Genomic DNA, 18882 nt, shown 5'->3' with positions numbered 1-18882 from the left:
TCATTAATATATAATTTGATTTGTGAATAAACCATCACTTGTTGCTGAAATGGTTAAGGGATGATGGAGAATTTTATATTTTGAGGGATCAGAACCTGAACCCACTGATTCATTAGTAAAAGTTAAGAAAATCAATCACTGTTCCCATAAAGTGATGGAATAGCCCTTGTCTAAAAAATTCAAATATGCATCTGTGAGGCCGGTGCTGTGGCACAGTAGGTAAAGCTGCCGCCTGCAGTGCCGATATCCCATTTGGGCGCCGGTTCAAGTCCTGGCTGCTCCACTTCCAATTCAGCTCTCTGCTTTGGTCTGGAAAGGCAGTAGAAGATGGCCCAAGTCCTTGGGCCCCTGCACCCACACGAGAGACCCAGAAGAAGCTCTTGGCTCCTGGCTTCGGATCAGCATAGCTCCAGCCATTGCAGCCAACAAGTGAACTAGTAGATGAAAGATCTCTGTCTCTGCCTCTGCTTCTTTGTGTAACTCAGACTTTCAAGAAAATAAATGTATCTTTTTAAAAAAATGCACCTTCACAGGTCTCTAAACTTAAGTACTAGGGTAGAGAAAATATATAAGATAGAGGGCAGCCTTCAGCCTACTGTTTAAAACACTGCTTGGGATGCCCACATCCCATATCAGAATACTTGGAATGGAGTCCTGGCTCTGCTCCCAGTTGCAACTTCTGCTAATGAGCACACTGAAAAGCAGCAAGTGATGCTCCAGCAGTTGGATCCCTGCCACTCACATGGGAGACCTAAACTAAGTTTTCAGATTCTGGGTTCAGCCTGGCCTAACCCTGGCTGTTGCAGACATTTGGGGAACGAACCAGTGGACAGGGATATCTTGTGCTTGCACACTCTCTCTTTCCTTCTCTCTCTCTTTCTCCGTGTGTGTGTGTGTGTGTGTGTGTGTCTCAAGTAAATAAGTTTAACTTTTAAAAAAATACATGAAATAAATAAGCTAATCAACACCATTTGCACAGCAATAGGTCAAAAAAGAATGTAGGATATTTTATAGACAAATGACTGCTTCTCCAACAAATCAATGATATGGATAAAAAGAAGGGTGGAGGAACTATTAAAGAATAAGTGATTTCAGTACGGCGCCACGGCTTAATAGGCTAATCCTCCACCTGTGGTGCCGGCACCCCGAGTTCTAGTCCCGGTTAGGGCACCAGATTCTGTCCCGGTTGCTCCTCTTCCAGTCCAGCTCTCTGCTATGGCCCGGGAGTGCAGTGGAGGATAACCCAAGTGCTTGGGTCCTGCACCCACATGGGAGACCAGGAGAAGCACCTGGCTCCTGGCTTTGGATCAGTGCGGTGCACCGGCCGCAGCGGCCATTGTGGGGTGAACCAACAGAAAAAGGAAGACCTTTCCCTCTGTCTCTCTCTCTCACTGTCCACTCTGCCTGTCCAAAAAAAAAAAAAAAAAAAAAAAAAAGAATAAGAAGTAGTAATCAAACACCTAGAATCTAGAATTTGGGAACTTACCTTGATTTATGTTACAACTCAACTACACTAAGATACTCTGAGCATAGCACATTTGGAACCATGGACTAAATATTAGATAATAGTAAAGAATTGATACTAATTTTTTTAGAGGTGATAATGATGCAGTAATTATATTTTTAAAAAATCCGGGCCAGAGCTGTGGCATAGCAGGTAAAGCCACCGCCTCCAGTGCCGGCATCCCATATGGGCACCAGTTCGGGTCCCAGCTGCTCCACTTCCAATCCAGCTCTTGGCTATGGTGTGGGAAAGCAGTAGAAGCTGGCCCAAGTCTAAAGCCCTGAAAGAAGCTCCTGGCTCCTGGCTTCAGATCAGCGCAGCTTCAGCCATTAAAGCCAATTGGGGAGTGAACCAGTGGATGGAAGACCTCACTCTCTCTCTCTGCCTCTCCTCTCTACCTCTCCTCTCTCTGTGGGTAAGTCTATCAAATAAATAAATAATTTTTTAAAAAATCTCTATTAAAGATAATTACTTTAGAAAAAGAAGCTAAAGGGGGAAAAATAGAAGAAGATTGAAAAAAATGTTGATTTTGTTGAAACAAAGTTCATTTACTATACTCCTTATTTATGTATTTGAAATTTTTCCACAGAATATTTAAGAATAAAGAAAAATGGAAAAAAGTTGAGATTGCAAAATTGCATGTGAAGTGTTAACTGAATTTATTGCCATTTGCTACTGTTAATCTGTATGAATGAAGATTTCCTCCAAATGCAATAAAACCAAAATACAAAAATAAATTGAAGGCTCAGGCACTTAAGATATTATCATTTTTATTCATAATTGCTAATTTTGAATGTTGTATTTATTATAATAGTCCTTGGTTCATGCTGATTTTATAAGATTATGCTATAAATTTGAATTTAAAATAGCTTATTTTGAATAACAAAATATTTCTCTTTTCTGAAGTTCTCAATGATATATTTTTGGGGAGAAAAGGTCCAATAGTTAAGAAATATTTGAAAATTTTCTGCCTTACACTATTCCTTTCACATAGTGATTGTTCCAGCTTTTCCTTGAACAAAAATGCTATGATTCATAATTTAAAGTGAAAGAGGTTGTTATTAAGAAGCCAGAGCAAGTATTCTATGCAGTTGAACAGAGACTAGAATACTCTCTTTGCAGAGAATAAAAGACCATACAAGAGGAGGAACACTTTGTCTAGATGATGCAAAGAGGAAGCCAGAAAATTCCTCAGATAAAAGATCAAAATCCATTTAAGAGGTTTTCCATAAAGTATGAAAGACATAAGCGTGATTCAAAAAGTTCATGGGGTTGGGCACTGTCAAAAAGGTTAGCCTTTGCCTGCAGCGCCAGCATCCCATACAGGTGCCGGATCAAGTCCCGGCTGTTCCACTTCTGATCCAGCTCTCTGCTATGGCCTGGGAAAGCAGTGGAAGATGGCCCAAGTGCTTGGGCCCCGGCACCCACGTGGGAGACCCAGAAGAAGCTCCTGGCTCCTAGCTTAGGATTAGCCCAGCTCCAGCCACTATGGCCATTTGGGGAGTGAACCAGCAGATGGAAGACCCCTCTCTCTCTCATCTCTCCCTCTCTCTGTTTGTAACTCTGCCTCTCAAATAAATAAATAATCTTTAAAAAAAAAAAAAAGTTCATGGAAAATTGAATTAAAAGGTTTTTTTGGTACAGAAAAGTTTAAATCCATGTATAGCTTTTAATAATATTAATGCCCATGAACTTTTTGAAGACCCCTGGTACAGAGACCTGAAAAATTTCGGAATATGAAAAGCCTATCTTTCATTCATTCAATTTACAAATATTTATTTGGGACAGGCTTTTGACACAGTGATTAAGTCACTGCTTGGGACACGTGCATCCCATATCAGAGTGCATTGTTGATGTCCCAGCTTCTCCACTTCCATTACAGCTTCCTGTTAATGGATACCCTGGGAGGTACCAGGTGTTGATGGTTCCAATACTTTCATCCTTGCCACCCCAATGGGAATTCTGGAATGAGTTCTGTGCTCCTGGCATAAGCCTGGCCCAGCTGTGGCTATTATGGGCTGGGGAATGAACATCTGGCCCACAGGCCATATAAGGAAGGTCTACAGAATCATTTGGTTTGGCCCAGGAAAGGCAACCACTGGTGGACTCAATAATCTATATAAATACAATTCTAAATAAATTCAATAATTTACAGCAAGCTAAATTTTAAGTTGATAATTTTGTATGTCCCATGAATAATATTATAAATATCCAAATAGCCCTTGGTAGAAAACAAGTTCTCCACCCCTGGTCTAGCTTGAGAGAAGTAGGGGGAAGTACTGGAATTCTAGGTATATTTTGACATTTCAACCAACAGGCTGTACTAATAGTTTGTATGTGGGTACTTCAAAAGGTTGATGGAAAATGGAATTCAAAGTTCATTTTGGTGCAAAAATAATTATTTTAAAATACATACATAATTTTCCATTAAAGACATTTCCTATGAACTTTACAGATTTTCAGAGAAAGATTCTAGAATTTTAGGCCCAGATCATCAAAAGCATGCATTTTCCATTAACTGAGATGGGGAAAACTCTGATGGAAGTTAAGGAAAGTAATCAGTAGTTGAGTTTGAAATATATATTAGTCACACAAATAGTGCTAAGTAGCTACTGTATATACAAAGTTTAAAGTTCAAAAGCAGAAGTCCAGACAGCAAATATAAATTTGAAAGCTAACAGGGTATACCTAGTATTTAAAGTTAATATTTGAAGACTCAATGAAATGACTGAAGAGTATACAGTCATTGGTCTTGGTATCCTGGAGCACCCCAATGTTAAGAGGTGTCCAGAGGGGCCAGCATTGTGATACAGTGGGTTAAGGCACAGATATCTAAACACCAATTCAAGTCCTGGCTACTCTACTTACAATCTAGCTCCCCGCTAATGCTGCTGAGAAGGCAATGGAAGATTGCCCAAGTATTTGGATCTCTGCCATCCATGTGGAAGGTCGGGATAGAGTTCCTGGCTCCTGGCTTCAGCCTGGCCCAGCCTTAACCTTTGTTGTCATTTGGGGAGTGAAGTAGCAGATGGAAGCTTTTTCTCACTTATTTATTCTCACTCACTGTCTCTCTCTCTCTCTCCCTTCCTCCCTACCTCCTTCCCTCCATCTCTCTCTTTCACTCTCTCCCCTTCTCTGTTACTCTTTCAGAAAAATAAGTCTTTAAAAGAAAGATCATGGAGATAAGAACGAACCAGTAAAGGATTTTTAAAAAGGAGCACTATAAGTAGAAGGAAAACCAAGAATTACAGCATCTTTAATAAGGAAAGAAAATATTATATTTTAAGAAATAGTGATTAATTCTCTCAAAAAATTACTGATATAACAACCAAGAGATGAGGATTAGAAATGGGTCTTTGGGGATAGGTAACTGGTCTAACAGTTAAGATGCTCTTTGGACACCCACATCTCATATTGAAGTGCCTGGGATTGAGTTTCCATCCTGTTTCTGCTTACAGCTTCCTGCTGCTACCTGGGAGGTAGCAGGTTATGGCTCAAGTATTTGAGTCCCTTGTACCCACAAAAGAGATCTGGACTGAGACTAGTTCCTGGAGTCTGGCTCCTACTTTGCCCAGCTCCAGCCACTGTGAGATTTTAGGAAGTCAACCACTGGATGGGAGCTCTCAGTGTTCTCTCAAATAAATAAAATATATAATTTTTATATTTTTAAAATAATAGTTTTTGGATTTAGCTAAATGGAAGTCATTTGTTCCTTTAAGAACAAGTGTTTTAGAGTGGTGAGGAAAAAAAGCCAAATTAAAGAAATAGGAGGCAAGTAAATAGATAAGTGAATATAATCTTGCTATAAAGGAGAACAAAGAAATTGTACAGTAGCTTAAGGTACACACGATGTGAAGAAAGTTACTGGTTTAAGACAGGAAAAAGAACATCATGTTTATGTGCGGAAAGGAACTATCCAGCAATAAGGAAAAATGCAATATGGTAAGAAAGCCAAATCCTTTGGTAGGTGAAAAATGAGACCTAGTATATAAGTGAGGAGCTGTACTTATGAACACAGACTGTTCACTGAAATTATGGGTTCAAAAATCACAGGAGGCAAATCAGCGGTATGCCCACTTCCCACAGCCATGGTTATTGCCATTCTATTAAAGAAGTTCTTACATTTCTGTGCCCAGAACTAACCTAAAAGAATTCAACACAATCTTCCCGGCATCCTACCGATAGATGGAGTTGTCCCATGTGATGAAAAGTATTTGCAAAAGTACTTTGGAGTTCAAAGAAGAGGTGCATAAAAGTGAAAAAACCACAGCCTTCCCTATCTCTGGCAAACATAAATATTCACTGGAGACATACTGTTCTTTTAACTTAGAAACAGTACAACTCCAGCTGTCTTAATATAACAGAAACTGTAATGATTTGATGGTTAAACACTGACAACAGGAAGCTCCATCAAAATTTGAAATCCAGGGGCTGGCATTGTGGTGTAGCAGGTAAAGCCACCACCTGCAATGCCAGCATAAGGGTGCCAGTTCAAGTCCCAGCTACTCCACTTCCAATCCAGCTCCAATCCACATAAGGGTGCCAGTTCAAGTCCCAGCTACTCCACTTCCAATCCAGCTCCTTGCTAAGGTGCCTGGGAGGGCAGCGGAAGATGGTCCAAGGGCTTGGGCTCCTGTACCCATATGGGAGACCTGGATTAAGCTCCTGGCTCCTGGCTTCAACCTGGCCTAGTCCCAGCTGTTGCAGCCATTTAGAGAGTGAACTAGCAGATGGTAGATCTCCTTGCCTCTCTAAAACAAACAAACAAACAAACCTTGAAATCCAAACTACTAATAGGAACTTGAAAGTTATCAATATACTTTCAAAAAGCCATGATAACCTTGCACCAAAATCTAACCTCTTTTTCACTTGCCTTCCTTTCCACTAGTTTTCCCTCCTGCACAACCTTTTCGACTCTATTATTATAGTCAGCAAACTTTCTTATCTCCTCAGTCTCTTCACTGAATGTTCTCCCTACCTCCTAGGCATAATGAAAAGTAAACTCCCTTTCTTGGTGGTCCACATTAGTGAAAGCTAATCATCGGCCGGTGCTGCAGCTCAATTGGCTAAGCGGCACCAGCACACCGAGTTCTAGTCCCGGTCGGGGCGCCAGATTCTGTCCTAGTTGCCCCTCTTCCAGGCCAGATCTCTGCTGTGGCCCGGGAGCGCAGTGGAGGATGGCCCAAGTGCTTGGGCCCTGCACCCGCATGGGAGACCAGGAGAGGCAGCAGCACGCCGGCCGCAGCGGCCATTGAAGGGTGAACCAACGGCAAAGGAAGACCTTTCTCTCTGTCTCTCTCTCTTTCACTGTCCACTCTGCCTGTCAAAAATAAATAAATAAATAAAAGATAAATAAATAAAAAGAAAGAAAGCTAATCACCCTTCCAAACTCCAAGGCCTAGAAGAAATGTTTCCATATTGTTCATCCTCCTACCCTATGAACTTTGAGGACATGACATCCAGGAATCTTCATCTCTTGTATTTACAGACCACTACAACAAGCAATCTAAAACCTCAGAAGTCAACCTCATAATTTACCTGTCCAGCCTGAGTACCAAAGTCATTTGGGATAATGTCTAGGTGAGTGATCCACCCAATAAAACAACCCCACTGTTCCTGAACATGTCTATTTCAGCCATCCACAGCCACAACAAAACCCTTCACTCCAAAGCATCCTAAAATCTTAAATTACAATGGATGTTCCTCAAATTACAATGGGTATGCATCTCAATAATCCATCATAAATTAAAAATATTCTAAGTCCAAAATGTATTTAGCATATCTAACCTTTCAAACATCACAGCTGAGCAATATAGTACACTGTGGGTGATCAATTGTTTACCCTTAGGATCATAAGGGTGACTGACAGTCATGGCTGTCACCCAGCACTGCAAGATAGAATTGCAAGCTATATCACTAGCCTGGGAAAAGACCAAAATTCAAAATATGGTTTCTAATGTGTATCACTTTCACACAGTCCTAAAGTCAAAACCTCATTAAGTCAAACCATCATAAGTTGGGGGCCATCTATATTCCACTCTTAAGTACAAAGTACTTCTAATCATTTAGCTATCTCTCTCTTACCTACAAATATTTGTATATTTACTTCATCCAGGCATTTAATCCTTGAATCAATTACTTTCTCTCAGTTTAAACCTCACATTCCATTACTTCAACCACTTCTCACCTGATATTTTTAACACCCCTTCATTTCTACCTTGCAAATATGTCACAGCAAAATCCAAATTCAGGCTCACTCCAACTATTTCATCATCTCTGGCTCTAGTGAGTTTTGCTGCAGAAAGTTACACAGTTATACAAACTAGTACTTTTATAAATTAATGATCCTCGGGGCTAGCACTATGACTTAGCAGGTTAGGTCACTGCCTGCAATGCCAGCATCCCATATGAGCACCAGTTTGAGACCCGGCTGCTCCACTTCCGACTCAGCTCTCTGCTATGGCTTGAGAAAGCAGTGGAAGATGGCCCAAGTCCTGGGCCCCTGCACTCGCTTGGGAGACCCATAAGAAGTTCCTGGCTCCTGGCCTCGGATCGGTGCAGCTCCAGCCATTGCGGCCAATTGGGGAGTGAACCAGAGGATGGAAGACCTCTCTGTGTAACTCTTTGAAATAAATAAATAAATTTTTTAAAAAATTAATGATCCTCACCTATCTGGCAAACCTTCTTAAAATCTCTAGTCAGTTATCTTCCCCAGTCCCTATGACAACTGACAGTTGATCATTCTCTCCCTCTCACATTCCCTCCCTTGCCTTTTTTTTTCTTTTTTTGGTTTTGGACAGGCAGAGTTAGTGAGAGAGAGAGAGAGAGAGAAAGGTCTTCCTTTTCCATAGGTTCACCCCCCAAATGGCCGCCACGGCCGGCGCACTGCACAGATCCGAAGCCAGGAGCCAGGTGCTTCCTCCTGGTCTCCCATTCGGGTGCAGGGCCCAAGTACTAGGGCCATCCTCCACTGCCTTCCTGAGCCACAGCAGAGAGCTGGACTGGAAGAGGAGCAACCGGGACTAGAACCTGGGGTGCCGGCGCCGCAGGCGGAGGATTAGCCTAGTGAGCCGTGGCGCAGGCCCCCTCCCTTGTCTTCTAGAGCTCCCCTATAAGCTGTTCAACTCCAGTCTTTTTTATTGGATCATTTTCCTTATATGGTGGTTTCAAAGAGTTTTCCTTCTGTTTTTCTTCTTTCTTATTCCACAAACTCTCTCTTCGGTATTATATACAGTCCCACAGTGTTTAACTATCCATATGCCAGAAATATCCTAATCTCTATCTTCTGCCCAGAATCTTCCCATCTTCAGATGAAGTAATCAGCTAACTGCCCACTGAACAGCACCAACTGTGAGACAGAAAGGCATGTCCACAACTGGCCTCATCCTCCCTCCACATCTGATACGCCTCATGACATTTCTGTATTGAGGAGTCATAAATCTAGGAGACACCCCTGACCTCCATGCTTAGCTCCCACATCTAACAGGATACTACCAACTCAATCATCCTCATATATCACAAACCCTGTGGTATTCGCTAAAGTCCCATCGCATTTCAAGAGTCTTATCATATTTTGCCTTCACACATGAACAGCTCCCTGGTGAGCATTTCTGCTTTAGTCCAATAGACATTGGACTCAGGAAACTCATCTTAACTTTCCTCCCTAAAGCCTTCCCTGAATCTCCACAAACCTCTTCTTACTCTCACTGAACTCTGTGTGTGCATTTTGTTATATCATCCCACCGTATTTTGCCTTGCTTATGATGTCTGTACAATACCATAACTTTCTTGAAGAAAAGTTAGTGACCTGGAACAAGAGAAATTGCTGTCTTTGTTGAATGAAAGAATAAAGAATGAACCCTGTAACTCTAAAATCTTTGAGTCTTTGGGTCAGCATTGTAATGCAGAGGGTAAAGCTGTTGTCTGTGAAGCCAGCATCCTGTATGAAAGCAAACTCATGTCCCAGCTGCTCCACTTCTGATGGCCTAGGAAAAGTAGCAGAAGATGGTCCAAGTGTTTGGACCCCTGCTGCCCATGTGGGAAACCAGGAAGAAGCTCCTGGCTCCTGGCTTCAGCCCAGCTCTGCATTGGATATTGCAGTCATCTGGGGAGTGAACCAGCAGATAGAAGATGTTTGTCTGTCTGTCTCTCCCTCTCTCTTTCAGAATAAGTAAGTCTTTAAAAAAAAAAAAAATACATAAATAAAATTTGAGTCCACTAAAATCCCATTTACTTAAATATTTCCATGGGGCTGGTGCTGTGGCATAGCGGGTAGAGCTGCCACCTGCAATGCTGGTATCCCATACGGGCACCGGTTCGAGTCCCAGCTGCTCCACTTCCAATCCAGCTCTCTGCTATGGCCAGGGAAAGCAGTGGAAGATGGCCCAAGTGCTTGAGTCCCCACACCCGCATGGGAGACCAGGAAGAAGCTCCTAGCTCCTGGCTTAGCATCAGTGCAGCTCTGGCCGTTGAGGCCATTTGGGGAGTGAATCAGTGGATGTAAGACCTTTCTCTCTGTCTCTCCCTCTCTGTCTATAACTCTAGCTCTCAAATAAAATCTTTAAAAAGTTTTGAAATATATTCAGAATTCAGATGGTCACTGACTTACAATGGGTGAACTTAAAATTTCTCAAGTTTACAATGCTCAAAAGACATGCACGTTCAGAAGAAACTGCATTTCAAATTTTGAATTTTGATCTTTTCCTGAGCTAGCAAAACATGGTATGATACTCTCAAAAAGGCTAGGCTCACTGGGCAGCAGCAGCAACAGCCAGCTACTCAAGGATAAGCAAGCAGACCTCTACAGCACAGGGTGTTGCCAATACATTTTTAACTATGATACTTTCCATTTACAATGGATTTATCAGGATAGTAACCTCACTATTAAGTCGAGTAGTGTCTGTATGAAAACCTAATGAAAAGTTAAAAAAAAAAAACTGTGCAAAAAGTAAATCGGGCTAATTGAATGAAAAAAATAAGATTTTTAAACCTTAAATACAATTTTACTGCTTCCAATGTGAATTGAAGTAGGCTAAAAACCTATGAAACCAGAAGTGTAATTTATAAAAGTGCTTCAGTCTAATATGGTATCTTCCACACTGCTCAAAAAGTTTGTTGTTTCAAAGCACTAAACTGACAAACATCCCTGTCTTATTAGCTTAGAAAATCTTATTGCCTATAATAGAAATAGTATACTTACCTCCATCCAATTTATTACTGTTATTATAATTTACATCATACTTACATCTGCTGTTGTTTTTTTTTTTTTTTTATTATTTGACAGATAGAGTTATAGATAGTGAGAGAGAGAAAGACAGAGAGAAAGGTCCTCCTTCCGCTAGTTCACTCCCCAAATGGCCTCAATAGCCAGCACTGCGCTGATCCGAAGCCAGGAGCCAGGTTCTTCTTCCTGGTCCCCTATGTGGGTGCAGGGGCCCAAAGACTTGGGCCATCCTCTACTGCCTTCCCCGGGCCACAGCAGAGAGCTGGACTGGAAGAGGAGCAGCTGGGACTAGAACCCAGCACCCATATGAGATGCCGGCACCGTAGGCAGAGGATTAACCAAGTGAGCTTGATTTTTAAAATGCACTATCTTTACAGATCCAGCATTTCCCAAACCCCTGATAGTGACAATTTAATGAAACTGATAGTTTTTGGACACTATCCAAAATACATCAGGAGGCTATGAATATTATGTCTCAGAAGAACTATTTCAAAAATCATTTTAGACCTGGAGAACAGCCAACCGATCTATCTGTAAGTACCATTAATCTATCGACAAATGAAGAACTGTCATTACATCTCTGAGGGCATTTTTATCCCAAATTTACTATTGATTTACCTGTTTTTGCTATTTGTTTTATTTTCATTTATTTACCTTTTGATTATCAAGCCTCAACTGAAGCAATAATCAATTAAAATTCAGTATATGTTATGTTGATAAAAATTAAAATTAAAATACACATGACATTGATAGCCATTAATCAAGCAATACTAACTACTTATCATTAACTAAGTAAACAAATAATCAAGGCAAAGGTTTTAGCTACCACTAATCTACCAAAGCAAGTCAAAATGTTAGAAAAATTGCATTCGTATCGAATTGCTTCTATATGTGACACTTAAAAGCTCATAATTACATTTCAAAATTTAGATGAGTCACAGTGTTTTCTATGTAGGAACAGGATGTGAATCAAAATTGTAAACATGCACTTCCTTGTTAGTCAAAAGGTGAAAATGGACAGACCCAATGTCCACTGAAACAGTAAAACATATAATCATAAAACACATCCTTTTTTTAAAATGGTCAACCCTCAACTGCCAGCACAGCTCGGTAAAGATGCCACCTGCCCAACCTCCACTTGAATATCTCAAAATAACGGAATACTTCTAGTTTCATCCCCCCATCTTAGAGAATCGGCAACTGAGACCCGAGGTCTTTATACAGGCAGCAGGATTGCCCTCATCAGGGCTACCACCGTTTAAGGCTTACAATTGGTAAAAGCAAGGAAACGGAATTCCAAAGGGCACATAAGATTTTACCTAAATCTAGAGCCTGAAACTGAAATATGGACAAAATTTTCATCTTGAGTCTTGTCAGTGAAGACAGTAAAACTGGCAGATAAGCAGGAAGAAAAAGCAGGGAATGATGGTTGTAGTATCTGGCAAAAGACTCTGACCATAAAGAAATCCATCCCCAAAAAGTTTGTAATCAATAATTGAATGCAGAGTAACTGACAGCGTGACTCCATTGATCCCAAAAGCTCCGAAATCAGGAACTCAACCACTGTATCAGGACGCCACAGATAAAACTGAAACTCAGGGGGAGTAGATGCAACACAGCTGCGAGTCTCGGCAAATCTCCTGTATAGCTGCTGCGGACATTTCAAAACATACTCGATCTACTCTTTCCTCAGGTGATTCCTGGAAGTCAGGACAGAGCCAAAGAACCGAGAGGGCAGAAACCGGCCCTGATCACCCATAAGGCTTTGCATCAAAGTGGACATGATCTGAGTGAGTCACGGGGAATGAGGAGACAGTCACCAAAGGCCAGGCAGGCCATGGTCTGACTCCCCTGCGCCGCCCCGGACTAGGGAGCCGATCAAGGGAGCGGGGCATGACTGCAACCTGCTGCAGGTAAGTGCAGAAGGATCGCGTCGACAGGTTTCCAAGACAGAGTCCTGCGGAGTCCCTCTACAGGCGCCACGGCCAGCCCTGCCCAGGCATCCCGGAGCTCTCCGTCCACTGAAGGCCCAGTCCTCAAGGGGTGCAGAGCCGGGAGAGGACAGGACGAGGACAAGCGGCAGGTCCTACCCTCTTCCCAGACGCCCCACGCCGCAACGCGGCCCTGCCGCCACATGCTCCACTAGCCCACTCCTAGTACAGACCCAGGCCCACTGGTCCCCAGCCGCCCTTCGCACAAGCAGACGTGGGCCGCAGTCGGACGTGACCCAGCGGCTCCTGAGCTGAGGGCAGCAACCCGCAGCCGGCCACCCGCCACCCCGCAAGGCTTACCTCCCTTCTGCCCCAAGCTCAGCCCCGCGCCGGCAGCCTGACGTGGTCCCCCGCCACGAACGCCCGGGGGCGGGGACTCCAAGAAGAGCCAATTGGATGTGGATCCCGGGGTCCCGCCCCGCCTCCTCCGGCTTTGGCACGCCCGCCTCCCCGCGCACGCGCACTCAGGCCCTAGGCCGAGCACTGCGGCTGGAAGACGGCTTAGGCGAAGCGTGGCGGGGCGATTACCTGAGGGCCGGGTGGGCTGCACACGCTGCTGCTGGCGGCAGAGCAGCACCGCAGTGAGGAGATAACGCAAGAGAAAGCAGCTTAAAGGAAGCTGCCCAGAGATGCGGCTGCAGCGTACGCGGGTAGTCCTGCTGGCAGTCTGCCCTTATTTGCAGCTTTGAGCTAGTGCAAAGCAACTCCCTGGCGCTTGGAAATTTTTGTTTGTTGCCTGAAGCGAGGGGAAGGGAGAATAGTACCTTAGAATAAGTATTCATAAAATTTAAAGTTAACGGCCGACTGGGCGCGCAGACTTCGTTTTTCCTACACTCAGCTACTGCTGGGTGTCTTTGCTTCATTTGGTCAACACAAAACTGCAGCTCTTGATGCCGCGCTGGCTATTTCCACTGGTTGGGTAGTGGTAAGGGAGTTCTAGCCCGGGCATTTCTACGGACAATCTGGAGCGAACTAGTGCAAGTAATTGTCATTATGTAGTTCTTATTTTTGTATGATAAGTCCTATCTGGGGCATAAATACACATTTTCTCCTGGGGGACTAGGTGGGTGCTCTCATATAGGAAAGGCATGACAGACACCTGACACAAGGGAATTGGAGCAAAGAGATAGCAGAAAAAAATGAGAGGCGATTATGAAAAAGTGGAATTCTAGTTGCATATGATGGAAGTGAAAATTAACTACAAGATCAAAGCACCTTTGGATGCTTTTAGAAGAAAATACTAGTGCCTGGACCCCATGTCTAGACATTCTTGTTTATAGCTCTGCTGTGGGACCTTGACATTTGTATTTTTTAAGTTTCCAAGGTCATTTTAATGTGCTAATAAGTTGTTCTCATTTGTAGGGATTTGATTGCCTATACTTCACCTTAGAAAAGTAATTACACATCACAGCCTACCTTCAGTTCTCCAGATAACCTAAGATGCATTCATTCTGTAAGTATCTAAATGAACTTTGAACTTGCCTAAATGTTCAATCTCTTTGAAAGAAAGGAATTTTATAAAGTTTATAATTGCCTTTTTGATTTTATGGAATTTCGTTATATTCGCCTTCAGACTTCCGAATGCACCAGTATTTCTTCTTGGACAATTTTAATGTTTTTCCTTCATCTAAATTCCCCAGATTTCTCTTTTTAAAAAATATTTTTTTATTTATTTGAAAGGCAGAGTTACAGAGACTGGTTCACTCCCCAAATGGCCACAATGGCTAGGGCTGGGTCAGGCCAAAACCAGGAGCCTGGAACTCCATTTGGGTGTCAGGAGCCCAAGAACTTGTGTCAACCTTTGCTGCCTTCCAAGATTCTTTAGCAGGAAGCTGGAGCAGAAGCAGAATATCCAGGACTCAAACCAGTACTCATGGGATGACATAGTCACAGGTGGTAGCCTAGCACACTGCACCCCAACACCAGCTCCTATTCACATATTTCTTGAAGCACATTATTCAAAATTATAATTGAATATAGAGCTCTATGATCAACTAACTGTATTATTAATTAACTATATATATATATATAATTAACTAATTCTCACTGTATTAACTTGTTTAATCCACAGAACAACCTTCTGAAACAGGAACAGTTATTACTATTACATCTTATAAGTAAAGAACCTGAGGCACGATGATGAAGTATCTTGACTAAGATCATGCTGCTAATTAAAGCCAAAATTTGACTTCAGGTATCGGTGGTTCCACATAAATACACTGTATCTGTTACAGAAAGGCTGTTTGAGGAGAAATGAGGGAAATCTCCATGTAAAAGAATGGTGATGTGTCTACTTTTGTCACTGTCTTAATCCATTCAGGCCGCTGTAACAAAATAACTTACACTGAGTAATTTATAGACAACAGAAACTCGTTGCTCTTAGTTCTGAAGACTGGGGAGTCCAGACAAGATTTGGTGTCTGGTGAGGATCTGTTCCTCAGACAGTACCTTCCTTGTGTACTCACAGGGCAGAAGGCGCAAACAGATTCCTTTGGGCCTTTTTTTTTTAATTGACAGGTAGAGTTAGTGAGAGAGACAGAGAGAAAGGTGTTCCTTCCGCTGGTTCACCCCTGAAATGGCCGCCACGGCTGGCGCTGCACAGATCCGAAGCCAGGAGCCAGGAGCTTCTTCCTGGTCTCCCACGTGAGTGCAGGGGCCCAAGCACCTGGGCCATCCCTCACTGCCCTCCTGGGCCACAGCAGCGAGCTGGACTGGAAGAGGACTAGAACCTGGCGCTCATATGGGATGCCATCACCGCAGGCGGAGGATTAACCAAGTGAGCCACGGCGCAGGCCCTGGGCCTTTTTTTATGAGCACTAATGAGGGCAGAATCCTAAAATCTCCCAAGGGCCCCACCTCTTAATACCATTGTGTTAGAGATTAGATTTCAATATATGACATTTAGGAGGACACAGAGAAAGATTCTAAAAGGATAAAAGTTCATCTTCAAGATCACATGGCTGATAGGTGTCAGAAGGATTAAAACACTAGTTTCCTACAGGTAACCTAACTAAACACCATTATATTTGATACTAAGTAATACATCTTTCAATAAAGTTACTGAAATGCAACAAAAAACACAAAAAACTGGTTTCCTGACTCCCAGATCAGTCCTGTCTCTACTGTATACCCAGTGAAAAAAACCACTTCATGTCCAGGACAGTGGCAAATTCTTTTTTTAATAATAATAATGTTTTAAAAGGTCTATTTATTTATTTATTTGAAAAGCAGAGTTACAGAGAGAGAGAGAGAGACAGAGAAAGAGACCTCCCATCTGCTGGTTCACTCCCTAAATGGCTGCAGTGGCCAGGGCTGGGCCTGACTCTGGAGCTTCAGTAGTTTCACAGACTCAATCGTTTCCACGTGGTTTCAGGGACCCAATCACTTAAACCATATTTCTCTGCTTTCCCAGATGCATTAGCCAGGAGCTGGATTGGAAGCGGAGCAGCCAGGACTTGAACAGGTGCCCATGTGAAATGCTGGTATTATGGTGGATGGCTTTACCTACTACACCCAACACCAGCCCCAATATAATAAAGTTTAAAAGAAGTTAAGGTGAAAGATAGACATCAAACATTACAATTCGCCACCTGTGTTGCTAACCTGGCGAAAAATGGTCCTGCATGCTTAAGTAATCATGACAGCTAAATCACTCTTTCTTTCTGAGCTGAAAGCCAAGAAGGGCCCCTGAGGGGGCTGGCGCCGTGGCTCACTAGGCTAATCCTCCGCCTGTGGCACTGGCACCCAGGGTTCTAGTCCAGGTTGGGGCACCGGATTCTGTCCCGGTTTCTCTTCTTCCAATCCAGCTCTCTGCTGTGGCCCGGGTAGGCAGTGGAGGATGAACCAGGTCCTTGGGCCCTGCACCCATATGGGAGACCAGGAGAAGCACCTGGCTCCTGGCTTCGGATCGGCGCAGTGCACTGGCCATAGCGGCCACTTGGGGGGTGTACCTTTCTCTGAAGGGAAGAGAGAACTTCCACTTTGACTATAGCATTGTCTAAATAAGATCAGAGTTTGTGAACTCAAAAGGCTTCCATAGCCTTGGCAGCTCATGACAAGAGCCTCGGGTGATTACTGACGTCATAAATAAGAGTGTCAATTGTTAAATCAATAAGGGGAGTCACTGTGCACCTACTGCCCATGCAGGATCTCTGTCCTTATTGTGTTGTACTATGCGAATTAACGGTAAAGCTACTACTCAAACAGTACTTTATACTTTATATCTGTGTGGGTAGAAACTGTTGAATCTTTACTTTTACATACTAGGTTGATCTCCTATATATAAAGATAATTGAAAATGAATCTTGATGAAGAATGGGATGGGAGTGGGAGATGGGATGGTTGCGAGTGGGAGGGAGGTTATGGGGGGGAAAAGCTACTATCCAAAAAGTTGTAATTTGGAAATTTATATTTTTTAAATAAAAGTTGAAAAAAAAAGTAAAAAAAAAAAAGGTGATCTAGACTTAATATCTGAAGACTCAACTCAAATGGGAATTTCAGTTGAAGGATTAAAGCATACTTTGAATCTGTATATTATTTCCTGGAAACTTGCAGATTTTTTTTCATGCAAATAAACTCTTTGTTTTTTAAATATTCAAGACAAATCACCCACCCTCTTTAAGGAGAAGGCAGACAGATGGTATTTCTCTGTTAAATCCTTGTATTTTTTTCCACTGGAATAGTTAAGCAGTTCTCCATTGTACAAGACCCTTTAGGTAAGTACACTTTTTGAAGTCAGTATAGAAAGGCCTATTGACTTTAACAACAACAAAAAGAAAGCGAGTAAGAAAAATGTGTTCACTCCCAAATCATTAACAGAACTGAAAAGAATATGCTAACAACAAAAGACACTGTAGTGTGAATCCTGTACTGTGAGGGAAGGTCATGTCACCCACAGCATCAGGAGCAACACAAAGCCTTGAACTCAGGCCCAAGCATGCTGGGCTGGCTGAACATGCCCACTCATTCATCAGCAGGCACATAACTAGGAGCAGAAATTCAGTACTGAATCACAGAGCTCCACTGTAGACACATAACAGAAAGTAGTATTATGAGAGCTAATTAGATGTGAGTGTGGTGCTCCAGTGGCTCCCCACTTCATTTAAAGTAAAAGTCAAAGCCTTCACAAAGACCGAAAAGGCCACACATGCTCCATCTCCCCCCACATCATGCACCTCCAGTCCCAGCACACACACACACACACACACACACACATGCACACACAGTGTGTGACCTTACCTTCTTAGACACTCTTCCCCAGGGTTACTCTACTGCAGTCACACTGCCTCTTCACAGCTACCTGATCTTGGCGCTTCCCACAGGATATCTTCATCATTGCAGAAGGTCATTAAGCCTTTGCTACCTTATATATAAGGCCTACTCTACTGCTCAATGTCTCAGCAGGAAACAGATGGTACAATTAAATTAAGAAGGTTAGATGAGAGTTTAATAAATAGATGTAGGCAGGGGTTAAAAAGATCACAAGGCAGGGAGCAGTGTTGTGGCACTGCAGGTTAAGCTGCCTCTTACAACATTGGCATCCCTTAGCAGGGTACGGGTTCAAGTCCTGCTGCTTTGCTCACCATCTGGCTTCCTGCTGGTGTACTTCAGAAGGCAGATGATGGCCCAAGTGCCTTGGCCCTGGCACACATGTGAGAGACCTAGATGGGTTCCTAGCTCCTGGATTCAGCCTGGCCTAGACCTGTCTATAGCAGGCATTTGGGGGGTGAATCAGCAAATAGAAGATCTCTCTGTCCCCTTCCTTCTCTCCCCCTCTCCCTCCTCCTCTCCCTCTCCCTCTCTCCCTCTCCCTCTCACCCTCTCTCCCTCTCTCCCTCTCCTTCTCCTCCTCCTCCTCCCCCTCTCCCCTCCTCCTCCTCTTCTCCCTCTCCCTCTATCCCTCTTTCTCCCCCTCCTCTTCCCCTCTCCCTCTCTCCCCCTCCCCCTCTGCTTCTCCCTCTGCCTCCCCCTCCTCCTCTCCCCTCCCCCTCTCCCTCTCCTCCTCTCCCCTCCCCCTCACACTCTCCCCCTCCTCCTCTCCTCTCCTTCTCCCCCTCTCCCTCTCCCTCTCCCTCTCCCTCTCCCTCTCCCTCTCCCTCTCCCTCTCCCTCTCCCTCTCCCTCTCTCTCTCCCTCTACCTCCCTCTCTAATGCTCTGCCTTTAAA

The 18882-nt window shown here is 43.3% G+C and overlaps 2 protein-coding genes across 7 annotated transcripts in view; one reads left to right on the top strand and one right to left on the bottom strand.

Moving 5' to 3' along the window:
- The window catches only part of FOCAD (focadhesin), a 381374-nt gene extending 368225 nt beyond the window's left edge, over positions 1 to 13149 (bottom strand). For all 4 annotated transcript variants that reach the window (XM_002708074.6, XM_017340978.4, XM_017340982.4 and 1 more), the window contains exon 1: positions 13019 to 13149. The gene's annotated coding sequence lies outside the window, so the exon portion shown is untranslated. The remainder of the gene's footprint in view (positions 1 to 13018) is intronic.
- Positions 12495 to 18882, top strand: part of MLLT3 (MLLT3 super elongation complex subunit) — a 391121-nt gene continuing 384733 nt past the window's right edge. For 2 of the 3 annotated variants that reach the window (XM_070052927.2, XM_089317765.1), the window contains exons 1-2: positions 12495 to 12640; positions 14081 to 14171. The gene's annotated coding sequence lies outside the window, so the exon portion shown is untranslated. Of the gene's footprint in view, positions 12641 to 13178; positions 13700 to 14080; positions 14172 to 18882 lie in introns of those variants that run through there. The other variant, XM_070052921.2, reaches the window with a different exon arrangement.

This window comes from Oryctolagus cuniculus, chromosome 1 (genome assembly GCF_051225735.1).
Source record: "Oryctolagus cuniculus isolate XC-2025 breed Fujian yellow rabbit chromosome 1, ASM5122573v1, whole genome shotgun sequence".
NCBI lineage: Eukaryota > Metazoa > Chordata > Mammalia > Lagomorpha > Leporidae > Oryctolagus > Oryctolagus cuniculus.
This window is presented reverse-complemented; position numbering and strand designations above follow the sequence as displayed.